At 37.4% G+C, this 25694-nt stretch overlaps 1 protein-coding gene across 1 annotated transcript in view; it reads right to left on the bottom strand.

Moving 5' to 3' along the window:
- The window catches only part of LOC101677814, a 1019668-nt gene that overhangs the window by 517116 nt on the left and 476858 nt on the right, over positions 1-25694 (bottom strand). The window contains exon 3 of the mRNA XM_045066004.1: positions 18258-18339. The gene's annotated coding sequence lies outside the window, so the exon portion shown is untranslated. The remainder of the gene's footprint in view (positions 1-18257; positions 18340-25694) is intronic.

The following is a 25694-nucleotide window of genomic DNA, read 5'->3' as shown; positions in this document are numbered from 1 at the left end:
CAAGGAAAATGTAGTCTTACTACCATTTGAGGTTGAGGTCCAAAAAGTCAAGCAATCTTTTGAGGTTAATTGAAATTCAGGGGAAAAAAAAACATACACACACTCACTCACACACACACACACACACACACACACACCCTCTGGTAACACAAAGACTATTTGAAACATTCAATCAACCTTAATTTGAAGGTGGAAATAGGTTGATATTCATATTCATGCATTTATAAAGTATAGTTTTTAAGAGCAATATGAAATCTGTATATCAAAGTCAATTTTAGATGAGTGTAGATAACTTGAGTGGACAAATTCAATTAGATCTTCTTTTAGAGGAAAGCTATAATGTATTTTTGAACTATATCATATGGTTTATTTAATAGTGAAAATGTATACCAATTGAATCACAGAGCTACTGGTCCACCATGGTACATACTTTGAGATGTTTTCCAAAAGTGGTAATCGGTTTCTCCCAATAATATTTGTCTAGATGGTTCACACAAACTAGAATATTTGCAGTTTCATTGGAATATAAAAGTAGAGAAAGGAAGCAGCAGAAATGCAAAGCCATGGTCATGAAAACAAAATCACACAACTCTGTCAAAGGAATCACAAAGTTTTGGACTCATTAAGCTGATGTTCTTTTGCTCTCCTAAGTACCTATATTAACATTCTCGTAGATATATTCATTAGTTTAATCTGTATTTAAGTAAAGGTGATTTTTCCTTGCAGAATCATCATGAGCACCAACTTTTCTTATTTTTTGAGATATCACAGCTTCTCTCTATTAAATATTAAACATTAAAAGAAACTTAGGATTAACAAACTATCTTGGGTATATTTAAATGCATAAACTGCTTGGGTGGGCAAGTCCGCATATGTTGGGATGGCACAACTAGCACAGTGTACTCCATTGCCCATTCTAGAACTTAAATTGTGATTCATGACATTGAAATCCACGTCTTTAAACTTTTCATGTGTCTTAGCTCCTTTTAACCTCTACCTACCTACTCTAATGATGTGTGTTATCATTTATATACATTTACATCAACTTTTACTGAGGCCACATAAAAATACTCTTCCGTTGTGCTAGAAACAAAACCACTACAATAAGAATTGATGAGTATAATGGTTCAGACAGAAAAACAATAACAAAAATCAACCTTGATATATAGCTCTCTTTATCAAACTCAATAGGAGGTGCAATTTTCAGCTGTTAAATTCTAAAATTTTGGGTTGACGGCCCTAAACCTGCCATCGGGTAATTTTTTTTTTTAATCTCCACAATGTGGCTAGAAAAAGACATAAATGTGTATTTGTGACTAAGATAGAGTACTCCTGAGAGATTTCCCAGGTAGCTCTCTCTAAGGAGAAGGTTAAGAAAACATTCTACATTGCCTCTCAGTTTGTGAATGTTCTTGTTTTAAAAACATGGCTGGACTTATTTCACTCAGCATAATCTCCTCTAGTCCCAGAGAAAGTCCATTATCATATGGTTTCACCTACTTCTCCAACATAAGGAATAACATGGAGGACATTAGGAGAAAGAAAGGAAAAGTAAAGGAGAGGGGAACCTGAAAGGGAGATGAAATATGAAAGACTGTGGACTCCCAGAAACAAACTGAGGGTTTTAGAGGGGAGGGGAGTGGGGGATGGGTGAGCCTGGTGGTAGGTATTAAGGAGGGCATGATTGCATGCAGCACTGGGTGTTTGTATAACAACTGATGATGCACTGTATAGTGACTAACATAACACAATAAAAAAACATAAATTTAAAACAAACAAACAAACATGGCTGGACCCCTAGCTTTGCATTGAGAGCAGATGCAAGGTGTTATTTTTCTCCCAAGGTAAGTGATATAAATGGCCTCTGAAGTACAATTTACACTTATAAAGGAATCTTGGGGTACTTAGGTTATTAATTCTGTGTCAGATAATAGTGATTTAACAACAGACTTCATGGAGGAACAAAATTATTCAAGCTTGAGCATTAGTCAGATACAAATCTCAACCCAGCTCTGCCACTTACCAGTTAAGTAATTCTCACATTTTTGAGGCTCAGTGTTTTCATTTCAGAAAAAGGGATGGGAAAAACTGCCCATTTGATTTTTATGATAATTAAGTAAGGTAATTGAGAACTACCACATTCCATAATTGAGTCACCATTTATATAACTTTCAGGGCTCCTTGGCAGTGTGAAAAAGAGTAGTAGGCTTGAGTATCAAAGGCAAAGCCCTCACCACAGGGTTACACACAAAGTAGATATTTAGTATTTACATTATTCAATACCATTGCAACAACAAAAACAGTGTGGGTTTGACATATTTTGCATATCAAAACTCTGTTTACTGAACATAGCAACAATGTGTTAGTGCCTGCTTTGGATTCCACATGCCTAGGACAATGCCTGGCTCATAGAAATAACTCAGTATCAGTATGCTGAATACATAAAGATCACATTAATCTTGTATGATTGGTAGATCAGGAGCCCTTTGAAAAGTTTTATCCCTCAGTAAGAATTCCCAATAAACTCATACATAAGGACAAGTGAAATCTGAGACACGGCTCTTTAGTACCACAAAGTGAAATAAGCTTTTGTGAATTTTTATATTGAGAATGTGTGTGTTAAGGGTATATACATAGCATTACTAAGTAATGCTGGGGTGTGTGTGTGTGTGTGTGTTCTGCATTTAAAAAGAGACTAGGAAAAAAGAGAGAGAGAGAGACTAGGATGCTTGGCAAATAATACAAATGGTCCCTCACTTCGTTTGACTTAATGATTTTTTGACTTTACAATGGCTCACAAGTGGTAACACATTCAGTAAAAACCATACTTTGAATTTTGAATTTGTGTCTTTTTCCAGAATGGTGGTATACGTATATGATCCTGTCTCATGACGCGGAACAGGACCAGTAGTCACAACTCCCAGTCAGGAGGTAATCATGAGAGTCCACAATAGATACACTAACAACCATTCTGTCCCCACATTCTGTTTTTCATTTTCCATAGAGAATCCCATAAGTTATGTGAGATATGCAATAATTTTTCATCATATGGCTGTGTGTTCAATGATTTCACCCAACTGTAGGCTAAGGTAAGTGTTTTTAGCATGTTTAAGGTAGGCGAGGCTAATCTACAATGTTCAGTGGGTAAGGTTTATTAAACTCATTTACAATTCATGATATTTTCAACTTCGAAAAATAAGGGTTTATTGGGACCTAGCCTCATCTTAAGCCAAAGAAGATCTGTACATAATGCTAGCATTAAGGCACAGATGTACTTAAATCTCAGCAAACATTCAAATGAAGAAATAAAATCTAATTTATGAAGTTAACAATGCGGCCGATTTTCTACTTTGTGGGGACATGTACACCAGTGATACTGTCCAGAACTGTCTGTATCAGTTTTTCTGGTCCCCTTACTTCCTGAACATCTACTAGACACATGATGTTCACTTAAAGCAGCCTCGCGTGAAGATAGTATCCCTCCCTACAGATCCATTCCTGCATGAATCTTGACTCCTAAACTCGCATTTACTGCTTCCATTGACTTTTTAAATGTGAAGAAGAGATTGGCTTTAACAGATTGGCCATTAACACTGTCAGAAAATCTTTGAGCATGACAGGGAAACTGAGCTTCAGAGAAATAAAGTGGCTTCCCCGAAAGGTCTACAGCGGTAGAGGGAGCTAAGCTGGGACCACTGGGCAGCACTCTTCCTCATGCAGACTCCCACCTTGTCTAATTCCCACCTGAATGGTGAGTTTAAACCCAAGAAGGAACGGCTTGTCTTCAGCAGCAATATCCCTCCTCATTAACTAAATTACTTTCATTAGACCGATGTACTTAAAATACTCAGCAATATCAAAGTAGTATCAAAGAAAAGTGGGAAATTGATTGTCTTTTTACTGTATCTGTGTGTCTCCCACAATCCATGTCTATAATAAAAATGATAACTAGCTCCAGCTGCTTTTGGGTATGTTTCTGAATCCTAGTACTGTAACTTCATTAAAATTTAGGATTCTTGAACTTAGTCATTAAGTCATGAGCCCACAAAGAGGGAAGAGCCTGTCCCCTTGGGTTCACTTTTTCCAAGTTGCTCATCAATATCAGGTGCAGAAATGTGCAGTCAGAAAGAGCCAAACAACCAAATGCCAGCTTTATAAGCCTCTGGGATCTTACAGATTCGGGCCCCAGTCTCTAGCCTTTAAACTTGAGCAGGTAAATCTTTGTGGAGCCTTAGTTTCTTTCTCTCTGAAATTAAGGCAACCACAGCTCTTTACTCATAGAGTTACTGGACAGATTAATAACATAAGATTATACAAAGGACATGGCCCTTTCATATGCTGCAAGTTCAGTTTAAATGTCAGCCCCCTTGACCAAAAGTTCTTCCCTGATTACCTTACTTAAATTGGTCTCCTCACTACTCTTTTTAACCTATCATCCTGCTTATGTTCTTTATAACATAATCGGTGATTACTGATTTTGTTCTTTTGGTCATTATTGTCTGTCTCTCCCACAAATCTGTAAACTCTGTGAGGTCTGGGTCTGTCTGTAGTCACAAAACCAAGCACAATGCTGGGATAGCCCTTCACATGAAATAAATCTTAACCAATGAATAGTGCGGGGTAATCAATTAATACATGCTTATCATCCTAATAATCAGTTTTATTATATAAGTATCTACATGTTTAATGTGTTATCGTTCACAATGACGGCCATTAATTTACTTCAGACAACTTGGGATTTTAAGACTTACATTTTCACAAAACAGAAAAAACTAGGAAAAAAATATTGTCAGACTAAGAATTGGATAATTGATTAGGAAAAGAGGGCCATATTACTAAAAATCGCATATAATCCATCTCTTCAGTGCTTGAAATCTATTCACAATCTTCCTGCTAAGGGCTCCTCTGCCACTGCTTAACTGACCTCTAATGACAGGAAGGTCACAATCTCATGATGTAGTTCCATCCATTTTTTTTTTAAGATAGGACATATCATATTTTTAAAAATTTTTTAAATTTTTTATTTTTTAAGAATTTCTTTTCAGTGTTCCAGAATTTATTGTTTATGCACCACACCCAGTTTTAAAGTGCTCAGATTATTCTCAGATTATTAGGAAATCTTTCCTTGTGTTGGAAGCAAGAATTCACTGGAACCACTTCAACCCCCCAGAAAGCATGTACATTTCTAATTATCATTTCTATATTAGCCCCTTATCAAAATAAAGACACCTTTCAAATACTCCTTAATTTTTCTCTTCTTGAGGTTAATTAACTCCACCTCAGTCAATTTAATCACACATCCATATTTGTAGCCATATTTGTCAGACATATTCAGCAGATATGGTGACACGTTCAGAATCATAACACACTGAAGATAAGAAATGAACCCATTTTATTTCTATAATTATTTATGGGGCCATAAAGGACTTTCACGTTCCTAATGAGATAGCATCTTGGTTGCACATTCCTTTAGGCATTTGTTTATGGGGCCTCAACTAGAAAATATTTCTGGACTGAGCATAATAAATTTTCTATACTTTCCTCATGAAGAAGGCATGCAATTATTTTCCCCAGGCTGATAGGGTAAGCCATATTTATGATTTTCCAAGTATGAGTGGCTAGTCTCACGTTTTCTTCTAATAGAAAACTCTCATGATTCCATTCATTCATTTATCTCAGCACATGGATCTCATGCTTAGACCTTTGTGGTAGGCAGAATAATGTGTCCCCTCCCCAAAGTGTCCGGGTCCTAATTTCCAGAACCGTGAATATATTATTTTATATGACAAAAGGTGCTTTGCAGATACGATTAAAGTTAAGGATTTTGAGTTGAGGAGATTATCCTGGATTATCCAGATAGGCCCAAACTAATAAAATAAGTCCCTAAAAGTAGAGTTGAGAGAAGAATAGGTTGGAGAGATTCGAACTGTGAAGAGGACAAGCCTCTGCCTTTGCTGACTTTGAAGATAGAGACAGCCATGAACTAAGGAACGTAAATGGCCTATAGAAGCTGAGAGCGACCCTCAGCTGACAGGCAGCAAACAAAACAGGGATCCCAGCCCTACAATTTTGAGCAACTGAATTTTAATTAGCAAAGAAATGGTCCCTCCAGGAGGACATGTACTTCCTAACACTCTGACTTTAGGTCAGGGAGACTTGTGCTAGATTTCAATCACCCTGAATTGTAAGATATCAACTTGGTTATTTTAAGCCACTAAGTTTGTGTTAATTTATTACATCAGCAATGAAAAAACTAATACACTCTGGACCCCCTAAATTAGTACCCATTGTCTGAGGGGGAAATAGTTTAATAAATTTTAGATCCTTTATAAGCCAGAAGTGCATTTTTGGAGTCCTCTATTTTGTGTTATTCCATGCAAACCTACAATAAACTTACTCTTTCATGCTTGCTAAAGACAAATGGTGTAACATTTTCTTAAGTACAACAAATTCGAAGTTTAGTCTTGGTTACCAGATACTTTGCAGACTGGTTCTGTATATGACAAAGTAACTTATTCTTGATTTTAGAGAGAAAAGCTAGATATGTATGATTTATACCTTAAGAACAGTAAAAACCTCCTTTGTTTCTCTCCATCTCCTTTTGTTCCTTTCTTTCCTTCCCTTGCTTTTCTCCCCACACCCAACACTACATCATCAAGTTTTCAGATTTTTGGAATAGAGATAGTGAATATCATTTTAATGAAAACTTATTGTACTATATGGAGAGAATGTATTTGCCTCCCAGAAGGTGACTGGCTTTCCTCATCTGTCTTAACACTGAGTAAGCTATTTCTTCAACCACAGCTACTATTTTGTAGAGTTGTGTGACCTGTGTTCACAACTCATGCAAATATGTCCGCAGCAGAGGGAGAGGGACGTTGCTAACTGAAAATGAAAGTCCTCGATCTGGTGAATCTTTACTGCTGCTGCCGTAGGATAGTTCCTGGCAGTTCATTAATTCTTAAGATAATTCAATTTCATCAATTCAATTTCTCAAGTTCATTAATTTCCAGAGCAAAAGGACATTGCCCTCCTGGAGATCTGAGTCTGGTATCCTCAAAAATAAAGGAGTGGTGAGTACGAGAATGTGGCAACCATTAATAGTAGTCACTCGATATTTCTAGATTTTTCCTGCAGACATACCCTGGAATTGTACTTTCCCATCCCTTTAAGTTAATATGGCCATATGCTTGGTTTTGTTCCATAACACATGAGGAGAAGGAATGCATGCCACTTTTGGGAGGAATGGTTGAGAGTTGGTGTGCAATTCTCACTTCCTGTTTATCTTTCCTCAGCAACCAAGAAAGCATAGAAATAAAACTTCCCTCAGCCTGCCGCCATGAATCAGAACAACACTGAACAGCAGAGATCAACCATGGACCTACAGTGTAAGTTAAAAACATAATAAGCCTTTGTTATTCTAGCCATAGCTAGGTTAAAGTTGTTTTTTACCAAACCTTCTAGTCAGATTCTTAAAGAACTTGATACCTAAAAGTAGAACATTACCATATCAAGACCCAAAATGTATGACCTTGGCTTACCAGATCAAAAGAGTGAACAAATTATTAAAGTGAGAAAACGATAGGCTGTCTTATGTACTGTCAAAGCATTTAGTGAAGATGTCACTTCTTCTAAGTTGGGAATCACTCCAGAGAAATAATAAATGTGTATCTTTAGGGCAAAATTAGAATATAGAATGTTAATCTTTTGTGTTGTCTGTGTTTGGCAGAGCACCAGGAAAAAGGACAAAAAAAAAAAAAAAGAGGGGAGCTCAGAAAATAATTAAAATAATTAGCCAGTGTATAATTAGTAATTAAAGAGAATAAAGACAGCCCATAGATTTAGGGACTTGCAGCATAAAATATAAAGCAATACCTTTAGGGGCAAAGTCCACTAAAACTCACGGTGGACTCATCAAAAGTGTGACCACCACACCCATTGTTAAAAGCCCCAAAGGGATTAAAGTGTCTCAGAGTAAGGATCCAGCTGTCCTGTAATTCATTTCGATTAGACGTATTTGCTATGGAACCACAGATTGGAGGGAGTGGTTCTCCTGATGAAACCTAAAAGGACCTCCCTGGGTGCCCATCACTCAGCCTAGAAAGAGAAAGAAGCAATTGGAGTCAGAAACCAAAGAAAACAAGAAAAAGCTAGGAGATACAAAATAGAGAGTACTGCTAGCGCAGCTGACAGCACATGGAAGCTACCAGAGTCAGACAGGTAAGGAGCCAACTACGTTTTTGAGAAAAAGACTCTAAATACTTAATATTTTAAAAAGACTCTTGGGCAGAAGGTGAGTTTAAAAAGTTGCTCACCTCTCCCAGAAGAGCATACTCTCTCAGGTGCATTGGAGATGTGACCACGGAGGAGGAGAAGGAGGGGGAGGAGGGGAAGGAGGAGGAGGAGATGAAGACGACGATGACCACTACTACCCCCACCCCCCAAAAAAGGATAAACCAAAAGAATTTGGACTGGGAATCCATAAACAGAGCAGCCAACCATTCCAACTGAGCAGAATTATACCAAATCAGAAAACCTATGGAAGCCTCAGGAAGTGTTTATTCCCATCAGCACTTGATCATTACCTTTCAGCTGTAAGAGGAACACATAATTTCCTCTTTGATGCATACAAATCTCCAGGCCAAGAAGTTCCACGGCCAGACCCATTTAAGAAACTGTAGGGTCTCTCTCAGCATCCGAGACTAAGCTGGACATGGCAACTGGTTGCCTTCTCTGAGTTTTCTCTTTTAGAAGGAGTAAATGTGCTTCTGCATGGGACTAAGTGTCTGTACCAGTCAGGGTTCTTCTGATAAACCAAACCAATAGGGGTGTGTGTGTGTGTGTGTGTGTGTGTGTGTGTGTATGTGTGTGTTGGGCCACATAAATTTTATCCCTCTCTGTATTAACCTTAGTACTTTATCTGCCTGAAGATTTCACTGCCTCTTAGAAGCTGGAATAATGCCTGTGGATATTATCTTTCACCTATTCAAAAATGATTTCTTTTAAATGAAGAAATTGCTCTGCTGTACATATATGTGTGTTGAGAAAAAGAGAGAGAGAGAGAGAAAAGGAGCAGACTAGAAAGTCAAGATTTTCAGTTCCAGTACAAAAATAGACTGTAGTCAGAATTCCTTCCTGCTCAGGGGAAGTCAGTCCTTGTTCTATTAAGGGTTTGACTGGTTTGAGGCACCCGGGTAGCTCAACTGGTTGAGTCAGACTCTTGATTTTGGCTCAGGTCATGGTCTCAGGGTCCTGAGGTCAAGCCTGCAGTGGGCTTCCCACTTACCATGGAGTCAGCTTGGGATTCTCTCTCTCCATCTCCCTTTGTCCCTCCCACTCCTCACTCATGTTCGCTCTGTTTCTCTCTCTCAGAATAAATAAACAAATAAATAAATAAAATCTTAAAAAGAAGATGGCTTTGACTGTTTGGATGTGGCCTGTCCACATTGTGGAAGGTAACAGGCTTTATTTAATGTACACAGATTTAAATGTCAATTTCATCCAAAAGTTACCTTCATAGACACATGAATAATATTTGATCAACTATCTAGGTATTACAGTCCTGTCCAGATGATACGTAAAATTAACCATCAAAGTCATCTAAGTGTTTGTGGATGAGAGGGAGATACCAACCACAACTCTGTAGCTTTTTTTTTTTTTCTCCTGTGCATTGTCTTCACATCTCCATCTCTGATCTGCTTCTCCTGCCATCCTCTTTCACTTATACGTATGCTGGCAATTTCTTTGGGCCCACCCAAATGTACTTTCTCACCCTCTAGTCTCCATGAAGTTTCACAACACTCAAGAAATTTAATGGCTTCCTTTGACCAGAGAAATATGAGCAGATGTCACTTCTGGTTGGAATTTTAATAAGCCAAAACAAAACCCTGTAACTCTTGGCTCCTTAGCCTTGGTAAGTATAAGTAGTCTAGGGAGTATGAACTACCTAGAGGGCCCTCTGCCAACTCTCAACTGCTGCCCACTATGCACAACAGGGAACCTTCCCTGTTTTCAGCTACTGATGTCACTGGGTTGGTTCAGAGTATAATCTAGCTGATTTTGCTAGAAAAAAATGTATAACAAGAGGAAAGTAAGGAAGAGATGTTATAGGAAATAAGTAGAGCATAGAGTTTAGGTCTGAACAAAGTGATATTGAATCTTGAGACTATTTCTTCCTAGTTGTGTTACCACATTAAAAATTACTCAATCTCTCTGATCATCCTTTTTTAACATCAGCAAACTGAAGATACTTATGCATTTATTGAACTTCTACTATATGCCAGGCATTATTCTAGGCATTATTCCAGAAGAATACAGATGGATAAAACGGATGCTGAATATTTCCAAGTCCGTTGACAATAGAAAATAGAAGTAAATTCTTACTCTACATTCTAAAACACTGTAGATAGTCAATACATGTTTCTGATTTCCTTTAACCACTCACTTTAAAGTAGAAGGATCCCAGCCTTTACTGTTAACGGTGCTGATACCACCTGCTAACAGGTGGTTAAAAAAAGAAAGTCAGAGTCTAACTTGTTTTTCCTTTAATCAACATAAATGCCAAGAACCAGTCAGACTAGAGTTTTGCTAAATTGCATGTTTGCTTTGGCATTCGGTACAAATGCCAAATTCATCACAAGTCTCCAGGAGAAGAGATTACTTTCCAGCAGGCAGTGATGCTTACTGGGGAGAATACCTCCTTGGCTGCTTCCCTATGACCTCTATATTGTACATTATGTTCTCTCCTCTTCCTTTGTCCTCAGTAAACATGACCCAGATAAGAACATAAATGGGCAACTAATAAAGGGACAACTAAAAAAGACAAGACATGTGTGAAAAATATGAATGCTTATTCATGGTAAAGAAAAAAATCAAAATAATAGAACAGAACAGCATTTCCACCTACTATAGACTGAATGTTGGTGTCTCCCTCCCTGAAAATTCCTATGCTGAAATCAAATTTCCAATGTGATGGTATTTGGAAGTGGGGCTTTTGGGAGATGGTTAAGTCAGGAGCATGAAACCCCTATGGTGGGATTAGGGTCCTTAAAAGAGCCTGCACTTTTAAGGTTCCTGGCACTTCAAACAAAGTAAAGATCCAGCAAGAAGACAGATGTCTACGGACCAGGAGGGGGCTGTTCACCAGACACCAAATCTGTCGGCTCCTGGATCTTGGACTTCATAGCTTCCAGAGCTGTGAGAAATACATGTTTGTTGTTTAAGCCATACCATCTATGGCCTTTTGTTATAGCAGCCCAAATGGACTAAGACAGTATTCATCAAATTAGTTAATATTTAACCCTGAGTCACTCCCCTACATTGTTGATTTAAAAACTTTCTAGATTTCGCAAGGATGTAAAATACTCAAATTATGTGTTACTCCAGTATTTTATTTGGGGTAATTGATTCTACTAAAATAGTAAAGGATAGCATCCAAAGTGATGAGCATGTTTATTCCAGCTCTGTGTCTAATAATATAAATTTGGATACAATATGCTTTTAACACTAGAGTCTCAGTGAAATAAATCAAGATAGGTTTCTACAAAGAAATACCATAGAAACTTTATAAAAATCTTGCACACATACCTATTAAAAAGAAAACAAAATCGAAGGGGAGACAAAGCATGAGAAACTGTGGACTTAGAAACAAACTGAGGGTTTTGGAGGGGAGAGAGGTGGGGGGTTCGGTGAACCTGGCAGTGGGTATTAAGGAGGGCACGTATTGCATGGAGCACTGGGTGTGCTGCATATACAATGAAGCTTGGAACACTGAAAAGAAATAAAATAAAATAAAATGGGAAAAGAGAAAACATATTTACAATGAATTATTGAATAAAAAGTCATTGCAAATATATATATTTTTTAAATAGGAATGTGACTACATAAAACACCCAGATGAACAGGCATCAGTGATAATGGATTTATGTAATGTTAGCAAGGGAGTATCCTGAGTGTTAAGGACATTAAGTGCTTTTTTTTTTAATGAAATATTCTGATATTTCTTAAATGAATGTGTATTGCTATTGCACTTAAAAAAAATCAATAAATAAAGTAAGCCACAGCAGGCAATGACAAATAAAGAATATCATCAAACATCAGGTCCTTGCCAGAGCTGAGAAAATGTGTATTTGCTGATAGCTGATCGAATCTGCACTACCAATAAAGACCACAGAGTGCTTTGTTTTGTTTTTCTTTTAAGTTGCCGAGAAAGGCATCTCATATACAAAGAAATGTTAGGCTCTACCAGGATTATCAAGAATACAAAATATATATGTCAGTTCTGTACAAAGTAAATTAGAAATGAAAAGAATTCCAGCCCTTTTCTCCTTGGAATTACTCATTAGCTGAGTGATTTTTCCTAACGTGTTATTAAAGGCTCTTAAGGCAGTCAAAAATGGATTAATAGCAAAGGGCATATTGATTAAAATGTAATTTCTATTATAACTAAATGATGATTTTGCTTGCCAGTGGGAAGTACTCAGAGACATCCTTTTGACATTTATAGATAGATAGATAGTTTACTCTGGTCTTCCAGACAGAACCTGAGTTTCCCTGAATTACTGGGAGGAGAGGTATGTATGTTAGGTTACTTTTTTTTTTCTTTTAGAGAAAGATGTTCTCTCAGAGAGAGGGAAATCTTTTCATTTATTTTTAATACTTCTTTCTGAGGAATCAAGGTTAATACTTCTTTTCTTTGTAAGTAGACCTAAAACTACATGACTTTAAACATTTAGAAGTTTAAAAGAGAAATGCACTAAAAAAATTTTGTAAGCCCTGTAACTCCAGTAGTGAAATTAATGACTTTCCCTTTTTAGTTCATTACCTAAGTTTTATGGCTTTTTTGTAGCAATTTTTATGGTTTAAAATAGGAAGGACTTCATTTCCAAAATAGACGGCATGTGAGTGATAAGGTTTAATCTTTCAGAATTCACTGCCACATCTGACCTCACACACACACACACACGCACACACACGTGTGTACCGCGCACACACACACAGACACACACACACCCCTCTGTCTGGTAAACTCAGAAACTGAGATATTAAAATATCATGAACCTCTTGTTATTTTATGTAGAATATAAAATAAAAACATGCTGAAAACTAAACTTTTGCACTATTGTTAAGATGTGCTGCAGCTTAAAAACTGGAAAATTTTGAAAGCAACATGTGCATCTTAAAACTTGTGGAATTTACTAATTCATGATATGTAAGTGGGTGCTTATCAGTGAATGTCATTATAATGGAAATGTCTATTTTTTTTAAATTGCACTAAATATCTCTCTTACTAAATAAAAGCTCTTATTGAACACTTATTCTGTGACAAATAGTTTTCTTAAAGATATCCAAAATTAAATATTATAAAACTATATAGTAATTGAGAAAAATCTCTGGCCTATGGATGCAAATACGTTTATACACTGAGATTAAAACTATATTAAAAATGATGTCAATGTACAAAAATTAAAATAGTTCTTAGGTTAGAGTTATAAACTTTTTTTTCCCTCAATTTCTCAAACTCTCCACAGTAGGTCTACAATCTCTTTTATGATTTCAAAGCAGCAAGTAAATTTCAAACACTCAAATGTTGTGGAAATATTTTGGTTGGTGATTAGATGTGGAACTAAGTTTAATATTAAGAACTGCCTCTTTCCTTTAATACAGACTTTAAAAAATGTTCAGAGGGTAATTTGTGTACTCGAATGAAAAGACATTATTTCTCATTTGAATTCTTCTTAGCTGGAAAAGATCCAATTCTGTTGCTTTGAGATATCTCCTCTTTAAAAATAAATAAACAGAAGATAAAAAGCAAAATATTAAAAAAATCTCTAACTTGTTGAATGCGAACAATCCAAGATAGCTGACTTCCAGGTTTGTTTGTTTTTTTTTGTAAATAGGGGCCCCCATACCACCAAACAGATGGCTTTATCAAGGCCTAAAAGAGCTCAACTACTGGCCATATCAGTCAATTACCTTCTAACATCTTCTAAAAGAAAAAACTAAATGTATGAAAGCTTGATTTATAGCCCTGGTAAGTTCAGTAGAAATTCTATGCTATCCCCCCACTGGGGGGAAAAAAACAGTACACAGGAACTGGTACCACCTTCCAGTAATTCAATTCCAGAATGTGTTTTAGGGGCCAATCTCAATGTATAGAAGGAAATGACAAACATAGTCTAGGTAATATTTTTCATATTTTCCAAGACTTCTTTTTATATTAACATGTAATCCAAGCCTATTATCTAAATATTTACATTTAATTTGTTGCTCACTACTCTTAGTGGTCAATTTTGCAGACTTCTAGTCAATACAATAGTGATTAAAGAATCACAAAGAGAGACATATAACACAGGAAATATCTGGCACGTTCAGATGAAGGTAATTCATGAAAAGTTAAGTTTAAGGGAGCTATTTGAAGGACAGTACCTAGGATGTAGAGGAACTAGGGTGCAGGGGTCTGAGGTAGTAAGACAAAGGACCTACTCCCTCTAGGTCAGAAGGGAGTAGGTGGGACAGCTTTTCATGGAAACAGTGTCTGCATGTCTCACTCATGGAAGGTAGCTTTGATGGAAACAAACCTGTGGCTGAAGGACCTCGCCAATCTTAGATAAACATGTGGAAAGGGATCCTATGGAATGAGTACCCTGATCTCACTTTTCCTTTTTATTATCTCTTGCTGGTGCTCTTCTTTGGCCAAAGAGGGGACTAGAGCCCTTTGATCAAGCGTCTACAAGTCAGCCTCCAGAGTAGAGGGCAGCATAAAGGAAAAAAAAAATAAAGACTATCCAACTGAACAACTAAATGAAACTCAGAGAGGACATTGGGGTTCCTCCAGATTAGTGTCTCTGATATATCCTATACATACAGGGTTGTGGCAATTAGCCTAATGCATGTGCCAAGTAGTTACAGAAGAGGTATAGACCATAAAGTCATTCAAGTCACTAAATTAGAAATGGACAGACCTCCCACATTAAGTCTTTATGGATCCCCCTTAATTGTAAATGATTCTAGATTTTTTAAAAGATTTTATTTATTTATTTGACAGAGAGAGAGAGAGAGAGAGAGAGATCAGAAGCAGGCAGAGAGGCGGGCAGAGAGAGAGGAGGAAGCAGGCTCCCTGCTGAGCAGAAAGCTCACTGCGGGGCTCGATCCCAGGACCCTGAGATCATGACCTGAACCGAAAGCAGAAGCTTAACCCACTGAGCCACCCAGTACCCCTGATTCTAGATTTTTAAAATGCTTTTGCTTTGGGAATTATTTAGATTTTGCAGACCCCGCTATGATAAATAGTGATCCTACAAGTGAGCTGGACACAAGCAATAGAATTCAAATTTTAAGTCTGCACATGGACCACTTTCTGCTGCAGGAAAAACAAATTAAATCTACCATATTTTTCTTAAATAAATGATTTCTCTTTACATAAAATTACAGCTAATGAGAAAACAGAGAAGTTAATTAAACAATAAATTATTTAGCCCACAAGCCACCAAACAATCATTTTGGTTTTGCCTGATCTCTTTCCAGAGACTCCTAAGGTGTCCTAAGGCCTGAGTAAGGTGCATGGTGGAGAAAACTTCATCCATGGGTTTCAGGGCATGCGGCCCGTAGGTAAGACTGGAAATAGTGTTTCAAAGGAGTCTCAGAAGATTGGGCCTGGGCAATTATAATCCATATGAGTTAGAGGAAGAAGAGAAGCAAATAGGAGAAAACATAGAAACCTATTTTTGGAAAGGCAAACAGGAAAACAGAGAGAAGATGAGTGTGGACTAACTCCTGAATCTCTGTTTAGGTGCCTAACACAGTTTCCTAAGGATTTTCTATCTCGTGGGCACTTACTGGGTGCATTTAAAGGGCCCAGAAAATGATTTTATGATTTTACTATCTTAGAAATGATGTAATCAATGGTTTTTCTTTCATCAAGTGGTCACACCACATTTTTATGCATGTATGTGTGTGTCTATATGGGTATGACTTACACATAGATCGATAATTCTAATTCTTTAAATGCACAGATCATAAATACAAAGCCATATATCATGATTCATTCAGCATAGTATTTTTTTTTAATTCTTATTTTAATGATTTGAATTTTCTTTAACAGTATTAGATCACTTTTATTTCAGATAATATAGTTTTGCCTGCAAATAACAAAAAAAACCTTAGGTGAGGTGGGTTAACTATTTCAAATAACAAAAAGATTAGACTTTATGTTTCCAAGGTTAATTAAATCATTAAGTCTCCAATGCCAAGACTCTTGGTTATATTCTCAGAGATACTTTTGTCTTTGTCTTTATGGTCATAGGATGGCTGCTATGGTGCCAAACATCATCTCTTCATTTGACAATATCCAAGGGCAGAAAAGAAATGGGGAGGGTATTTCTCCCTACATGCATGTATTTTTATCAGAAAGAAAAATCTTTCCCAGAATTCGCCAGCAAACATTCTCTTCTAACTCACGAGTCAGAGCTGGGTCACTTACCCCATTCTCACACTTGAATCAATCACGGACAAGCACAAAATTAAAAGGTAACGTGTAGGAGGCACTGTTGGTTGTCTATAAAATAGCCACTTGCCCTGTCCTTTCCTGTTAACAGATTCTGATTTTGTTCAGGAATTCAAGTGGATGTCAAAGTGCTCAGCGTAGGTAGATTCCTTCTTGGGCTCCGTGGCTGAATGATGGGTACACTAAACAAGGCAGGGTAGTCCTTTGCTCATGGTTTTTAAAAGGCTTTCCTATTTCATGTTCCTCTTTTTATTTCTGGGACAAAATATTTTATCAATATTTTATCAAAGGCAATACTGATGTGGTCAGCGTAATGTTAAAAGATCTTTTAAGGTGTGAAGTATTAATTCAATTCATTAATAATTATTGACAGGCAAGCCTTTTGTTAAGAGATGGGAGAGCTAAAGAAATAACCAAATTGTTGTCCTGACCTCCTCAGATGCTGAGGAAGTGATGAGGCATATATAGTTAACAAGAATTAAGACAGATTATGGTATGGTGTATAAGAGAAGTATTTGCAGTATAACCGTGGTTTGAATGACAGAGAAGGGAACTATGGTGGTGAGAGTAATTTAAGCAGTGCTTGAAGCAAAATTTTAACACTCAGGTAGAGAGTGGGAAGTGAAAGGGTAGCTAAAATTAACACATTTAATCATTGAGCCCTTACCAGCTTAGATATTGTGCCAGATACTGAAAATATACTGAACAGCACAATAAAAAGAAACCCTTCTCTTGTGGAGTTTACCATGACTTGGCAAAGAACAATGACAGTTCTATAAAGAAGTTTGAACGGCTAAAAGCAGCTAAGTTGGTTGTGGGGGGGGGGGGACTGAGAACAGTGAGACGAAAGAGGTTTGTTTTCATTTGGTTGGTTGCATTTTTCCATGATAAGGGCAACAAATGTATGTTTGTTTTTTGTCTGGAAGGAACCAGGAAAATGGAGAGATGCAAATTGGGGAGGAATAGCTAATTTAATAAAGTTGGTAAAAAATGTAAAGTTTTAGGATTAAAATCTAATCTAAGAGGTTATTTTGAGAAACAAGAAATACACTAGAGATAGAAACAGAGATATTTTAAGGTCCAATGAAGAAATATTTAGTGATGTTCACATCAGATAGTCTTATCTTTTCTAGAAAGCAGGAGGCTTTTTTATCTAAGACTGAGCAACTCTGGGAAAGATAGGAGCCCAAGAAGCACAGATATTTTGAACAACCATGAAAGTGTAGGAATACTTTAAGTGGTCATATCCCACCAGGGACCAGGCATGGTCAGGCAGCATGGAAATGTTGAGTGACTATGATGTGTCAGCAAATAGGCAGGGTCCTTGCCTGCTTGGGGCATTTGATCTAATGAAGGATCCATAAAATATTTCAGTAATGACATAAGTAAATATTACCTGGAGACTGGCTTAAGTATAACAGGGGATAAGGTCGAGAGACAACAGAAAGGTAAGAGAGAACCCCAAACAACTGGCTGCCTTCCGGTTCAAGGAGGCAAATAAAACTCAGCATGGTGTCTGGTGTAGTTATGAGAGACCAAGTGATCCCAGGCATAAATGCAATGTGTGTGCTTTGAGAGGAAGTCAAGCTCTGTCACAGGTGCACACGCAAATCCCGCTGTCACCAGTGAGAGCTTGCTCACCCACACTAAGCAATTAAACATATTAATTCACAGCTGACTCCGAGGCACTTTAAATCACATACAAGATACCTTGTCTCACGTTTTAAAAGCTGTTAACGGGGTACTCACGTACATTCAGTGGGTTAGATGTTCCAGTTGACTTGGTCCCACTCTTGCTGGGTGATCTGGCAGGCTTGCAGGACCGAGAACCATTTCTAGGGAAGACATATAATTAAAGTACATTTCACTTAAGGAAGTTAGAAAACAGCCCAAGCAAAAAGTAGGTGAATGAAAAGCTACCAGAGAGAGGAAATCACACGGAAGAATTTCTATTTCTCTATATTTTCCAAGTGTATATTCATCCTACTCTATGTCATGCTTGAGCTTTATGAGAATAAATCAAAGAAACTTCCTTCGCAATGGAGGCAGGAGGCCCTAAAGGGGGAGCTCCCCTGTGGGTACTGCTCCCTGAAGCCTACATAACCAGCAAAAAGAAGGAAGATGAAAATCATTTCCATAAGGGGGCCCATTTTTCACATAGAAAGTTCATCTCCTACTTTTAAGAAAAAGAAGTAAGTTCTCTTTCTGCCTCAGCAGCAACACACTCACCACCAGTTGCAGCCAAGGAGAAGCCACCAGAAGCTCCAACTTGTTCCTCTCTAATGAACTTTTGTTCAAACCAATCCTTCCCCAATCTCCTCCTAAAGCCTAACTGAAGCTGATCGTCCCATTGTCTCTTCAGACTTGTGGTTTGCCTGCCCTGAACTGCCATTCCTCTGTTACTCTCAAATAGATTCATCTTACTAGTAAAATAACTGTCTATTGTATTTTGGAGGGTGACAGGTGTTCAGCAGAATATAAAAAGCTTTTTTTAAAAAAATGATAATCATAATATTCAGCTTTTCAAAAATTGTTTTCTACTGGACTGTTGACCAAGATGTTCCTTCAAGGCAAAAGCATGTATCTACTACCACTTACTCCCTTCTTTCTTTGCACACTCTATTTTAGTCCAATCAATTTATTACGCATTCCTGAACATGTTCTGCTTTTCCTGCCTCTGTGGCATTGCTCATATGATTTGTCTGCCTGCAATGTCATTATTATTTATCCATTCCCATTCTGACCCCCCCAAAATTCTGTTATTCTTTAATACCCAGCTCAAATATGACCTTTCCCCCACTGAAGCTATCAAATTTAATCTCTCTCTTATCCATATTCCCACAGAATTTTTTTTTTGCCATTTATAATGAGACTTATAAGCAGTGTTTTTAATTCTACCTCCCTGCCTTTGAGCTTTAATGGCAAGAAGAATGTTTTATCTGTGAAAGTTGGTTGGTTGGTTTTTCCCTTAATCACTATCTTCACTGTGCACATAATGGGCACTCAAATATAATGGACAATTGCTTCTTACTTTAATTTGGTGTAAATCAGACATTTAGTAATGCTATAGTCAGGACTTTACGCTATACCCATAAGATATTTCTTTTCACTTGAAATACTGTATTTGCATGGCTTCCAAATCATCATTCCTTCCCATGTTCCTTTTCCAATCTGTTATGCTTTCCTAGTCTACTCTGCAGGCTTCTCCTCCTGGCTCACATCTTTAATATCCTCTATTTTTTATTAGACTATGCCCCTTCAAGAGCTAATCCAAGCCTATTGTTTTAAATATCTGTACACACAGGTACACCTGGGTGGTTCAGCTGTTAAGCATCCATCTTCAGCTCAGGTCACGATCCCAGGATCCTGGGATCAAGTCCTGCATTGGGCTCCCTTCTCAGTTGGGAGCCTGTTTCTCCCTCTTGGGCTCCCCATGCTTGTGCTCTCTCACTCTCTCTCTCTCTCTTTGTGTGTGTGTCAAACAAATAATTAAAATATAAATATCTTTACATCCAAATTTTTGTTTTAGCCCATACTTTGCATGAGTGCCATATTTAAATCAACTGTTTACTTGATAGACCCACTTTAGAGTGCTTTTTAGAGTGCTAATAGGTGATTTAAAATTAGCATATCTAAAACTCAGTTCCAATTTGCTCCTCTTAAAATTTCTTCTCAGGTAAGGGCAATTTCATTTTATCATTGCTTTTCCATTCCAAAACACTCAGAGTCACCTTGCCTCCACTCTTCCCTCCAGACCCCATATCAAGTATGTTAATAAATCTCACTTGTGCTTACTTCAAAAGATATCCCAAATGTATCTAAAATAGGACTACTTTCCCCATCCCACCAATAAAATAGTGATCCAAGACACTATAAGTAGTTTTAAGTTTTTGGCAATGGAGTCTTCTTATTTTAGATTATCCCTTCTTTTTGTCTAGTCTCAAAATAGCAACCAAAATAATTCTATTAAAGAATAAACCAGATTAAGTCTCTTCTATTCTCAAAACCTTCTAGTAACTTCCATCTCATTCTAATAAAAATCAAAATCACCAAAAGGTTAGCAAAATCCTACATGATCTGGTCCTATGTTAACTCTCAGATACCTCCTTGTGTTCACTGTGCTCACACCACAGTGGCCTCCTGGCTTTTGTTCAAAAATCCCAGGCTCCTGCCTTCAGCTCAGGTCATGATCCCAGGCTCCTGGGAACAAGCCCCACATCTGGCTCTCTGCTCAGCAGGGAGCCTGCTTCCTCCTCTCTCTTTCTCTGCCTGCCTCTCTGCCTACTTGTGATCTGTCTGCCAAATAAATAAAAATCTTTTTACAAAAGTTAAAAGGGACGCCTGGGTGGCTCAGTTGGTTAAGCAGCTGCTTTCGGCTCAGGTCATGATCCCAGCGTCCTGGGATCGAGTCCCACATCGGGCTCCTTGCTCCGCAGGGAGCCTGCTTCTTCCTCTGACTCTGCCTTCCACTCTGTCTGCCTGTGCTTGCTCTCTCGCTTGCTCTCTCTCTCTGACAAATAAGTAAATAAAATCTTAAAAAAAAAAAAAAAAAAGTTAAAAAAAAAAAAAATCCCAGGCTTGTTTCATCCTTTGGGCTTCTCTTCTGCTGTTCCCTCTCCAAGTAACACTCTTCTGCTGACCCAGGTGAACCTCTTACAAACCTCTACTGGATACTTACTGATATCCATTCACTTTTTTTAGTAAAATTTGCCTGTCTGCCCTATTTAAAAGAGGGACATCCTGTACCTTGTACTACCTATCCTTGTTTATACCTGTTTTTCTTTAAAGTGATTGTTCCACCTAATAAACTACATCTTCCACATAGAGACCTTTAAAAATCATTCTTCTTGGGCCACCTGGGGACTCAGTTGGTTGAGCATCTGACTCTTGATTTCTGCTCAGGTCATGAGCTCAGGATTATGAGATCGAGGCAGACATAGGGCTCTGTGGTCAGCATGGAGTCTGCTTGTCCCTCTTCCCCTAACCCCTCTCTCAAATAAATAAATAAAATCTTTAAAAGAATAAATTTTAAAAAATTCTTCTTTTCCCATTAAAAGCAAGTCAACTCCATGAGGGCGAGAATTTTCATTGATTTATGTGCTGCTATACTTCTAGTGCCTTGCATTATGCCTGGTACATGGTAGGGGCCTAAATACATTGTGCTGAAGGAGTTTATTCTTTTGATGTGAGAAAACATATGGTCCACTCCTGTTTCACCATACTTTGCTTGTGTAACATCATTCTGAATCCTAGATCCTTAGCAATAAGACTAACATAATAACATTAGTTCAATCAGTTTCCCAAGGGAGCTGAATAAATAAAATGAAACAATCAGTAAAAAATGTAATTTGAGTATCAAAAGGCACTAAATAAGACATGACAACTTAAATGTACAATATAGTTGAGTCTTACGTCAATCCTGATACAAATCATGTATCGTCTTACAGTCTACACATTTGTGTTTTACAGCAATTTTCAGATATCTGACTTAGTTCATAAAGTTAATTTGCTATGGGTTCAGTACCAAAGTTTGGTTTTTTGATCTTAAAGTAGGTCATTTTTTTTTACCATAATAACTATTATTAACATCTAAAAAATAGGTGATTTATATTTGCCTGATTTTTAGAGCTAGGAAATGTGTCTTATTCTAGTAATAAAATTAATAATGATAGCAAAAATACCTGACAGTTTTGAGCACTTATTACACATCAGGTACTATTCTAAGTGATTACCTATACTATTTCATTTAATTCTCAAATAGCTCCATGAGGTTGCTACGATAATTATCTCTACAGAAAATGGAAAACAGGTATAGAGAGATTGAGTAATGTGTACAGGGACATAGCTAGTAAGTGGTGAAACAGATATCAATCTAGGTAGCTTTGTGACAAAAAAAAATCAAATTTTTCTTAAAAGATTTTATTTATTTGACAGACAAAGGTCACAGGTAGGCAGAGAGGCAGGCAGAGAGAGAGGAGGAAGAAGGCTCCCTGCTGAGCAGAGAGCCCGATGTGGGGCTTGATCCCAGGAGCCTGGGATCATGACCTGAGCTGAAGGCAGGAGCCTGGGATTTTTGAACAAAAGGGTTGGATCCCAGGACTCTGGGATGATGACCTGAGCTGAAGGCAGAGGCTTTAACCCACTGAGCCACCCCGGTGCCCCCCAAATCGATTTTTTTAAATTGAAGTAGAGTTCACACAAAATGTTACACTAGTTTCAGGGAACCAACACAGGAATCTGACAATTCTACACATTGTGCTGTGCTCACAAGGATAGCTACCATCTGTTACCACACAACACTGACTATATTCCATGTTATTACTTTTTTTCTTTTTAAGATTTTATTCATTCATTCATTTATTCATTCATTCATTCATTTAGAGAACATGTGAGAAGGTGGGGGGAGGGTCAGAGGGAGAGGGAGACTCTCAAGCAGACTCTGCACTAAGCATGGAGCCTTATGCAAGGCTCAGTCTCATGACCCTGAAATCACGACCCAAGTGGGATGTGTAACTAACTGAGCCACCCAGGTGCCACTCCCTATGCTGTAACTTTCATCTCAGTAACTTTTTCATTCCATATCTAGAAGCCTGTACTTCTCACACCACTTCACCTATTTTGCCCACCCACCCACATCCCTCTCCTCTGGCAAGCACCAGTTTTTTCTCTGTATCAGTAGGTCTGCTCCTATCTTTGCTTGTTTAAAAAGCCAATTTTTTAGTTTCTTTTTAAATTTTTTATAAACATATAATGTATTATTAGCCCCAGGAGTACAGGTCTGTGAACTGTCAGGTTTACACACTTCACAGCACTCATCATGGCATATAACCTCCCCAATGACAGAAGCCAATATTAATTCAAAATCATTTTCCCAGGTTTAGTGAGATATAATTAGCACATATTGTATAAGTTTAATGTATATACTGGTGTATATGTGTGTGTGTGTGTGTGTGTGTGTATAGCACCACAATATACACAGTTACTTCAATAAGTTTAGTTAATATCCATCACCTCACATTGTTATATTATTTTCCTTTTGATGGGACTTTTAAAATATACTCTCTTACAACTTCCTGACACATAAAGCACTATTGTTAACTACAGTCATTATGTTGCCATTCCCAGAATATATCATTTAAGGTCAATATATTAGTCACTTTTATACCTGAGGACATTTAGTGAGTATGGAGAAGACTAATAATGAGTTTAAAAAAATGGAGTAACTGATACCATCGTAACACTCTTTAGGACCTGGTTACTTTGTGGTATTTGAGAAGCATTCTCAAGAGTAATTCACTCTTCTTTGTAATTGCTTCTGTGAACTGATTCATTGTAATGTTGGAGAGTAATAGCAGTAATTCATGCTATGATTACTGAGAGCCAATAAAATAGTTATGACAAATACCAGTCTAATTGATATAGCTTGAGTCACTTAAAAAGAATCACTTGAGAATGTTCTATCAGTAGTGCTCTTGGATTGGAAGGGGGTGAAGATAAATGAGCAGGCCTGGGTCCTCCTCCAGTTCTGACAGTTCTCTTCCTTCTGATAAACAGCTATAATGGCAGAGGGGGAAAAAAAAAAACAATAACAACAACCTTAATCTTCTCTGACCTTTCTTCATTTGGAAGAGAACAGGACAATGATTCTGAACTGTCACAGGAAAAAGTTCCAGAGAAGGGTGAGGAAATCCTACAGATAATTCCCTCTACTTGACAACAAACTAAGGGGCAGTTTCAGAATACACCTGTCTCATACCAAGGAGAGATGTACTATAATCACCACCATTATAATTGTAATCACAGCAGCAGATAGCATATGTTAAACACATACAATATGCTCGATATTAAGCTAAGTGCATTACATGATTGATTTTGATTCTGTACTGTGTAGATTGGTTTAAAAATGCCAATGGCTAGTTTAGGGCAGGTGGGACATCTTAGGCTGATAAACACAACTTCCCTAAAAATACAATCTCAGTGAGACTCACCCAAGGAACCTTAGGTACAAAGGAGTTAAGTGATGGTCCCAGATCATCCAATTCATATTCACTTGGCACTCTACCATTCTTCCTAACAGGCTACTCGGCCTCTCACTGCCCCCTCACAGTTTTTGTATCTTCACCCTTAAATGGAAAGAACTATTCATTTGTATGAATTTCAAGCATTTCTCCAACTAGAAAATGATACAATATGATGACTATATCTTACAAATGTGTGTTTTTAGACACAATTTGGAACGGATGAAATTGCACAACTCTACGGAAGGTGAGTGGGTGGGCAGCTACACAGGGTTGGGGTAAATAGAAAGACTTATCATCCAGACATAAAATAATTATGTAATTACATAGGGCTGTATAAACATGCTTATGATACAAGATCAAGTGAAAAAAGGAACTGCCTAACTAGCATATATGTTACAATTATGTATAAGTTCTATGCGTGTCCACATAGAAGAATGAGGTGGAAGAACAAATTGAGGGAAGTTTTCTCACGATTTGTTGGGCTGATGTAACATTCAGGGACGCATTTACACTAAGCATTAATGTTTTTACAAAATTGTTTATGATATGAATCTTGAAAGTGAGATTTAATTAAAAAAAAAAAAACCACCAATTCTGAAATTCAAAGAAATGCTGTGGTTTTGGTGCCCACATAAATGTAGCCAAAATTATCTTCTCAATTCTTGTTATAAATGACTCTAAAGAACAATTTTCAAACTGTAATATCTTCTCTGAACAACCATAAACCCTAGTACACATGCCAGTTAGTAATTAATTCTTGAATACTCAATTTTTCCTGAGAAAATATCTTACTCTTTGTAAGGAAATAATGGTCTACAAAGTGAAAAAAAATTGTCTTTATTTATTCATTCACTTATCCACTTATTCAACACACATTAATATTGAGTGCTTGTTGTTTTAGGCACTATTTTAAGAGCTGAGGATTTACCAGAAAAGAAGCTAGTTTGTAGCTAGGACTTGACCTGTAACAGCCTAGAGCTTAAAAATAGAGCTGCCCAGGAATTCAACTACTGGGTATGTGTCCCAAAGATACACATGTAGTGAAAAGAAGGGTCATATGCATTCCAATGTACATAGCAGCAATGGCCACAATCACCAAACTGTGGAAAGAGCCCAGTTGCCCTGCAACAGAGGAATGGATAAAGAAGATATGGTCCATATATACAATG

Source organism: Mustela putorius, unplaced genomic scaffold (genome assembly GCF_011764305.1).
Source record: "Mustela putorius furo isolate JIRA1106 unplaced genomic scaffold, ASM1176430v1.1 tig00003859_pilon_pilon_pilon, whole genome shotgun sequence".
Lineage (NCBI taxonomy): Eukaryota > Metazoa > Chordata > Mammalia > Carnivora > Mustelidae > Mustela > Mustela putorius.
This window is presented reverse-complemented; position numbering and strand designations above follow the sequence as displayed.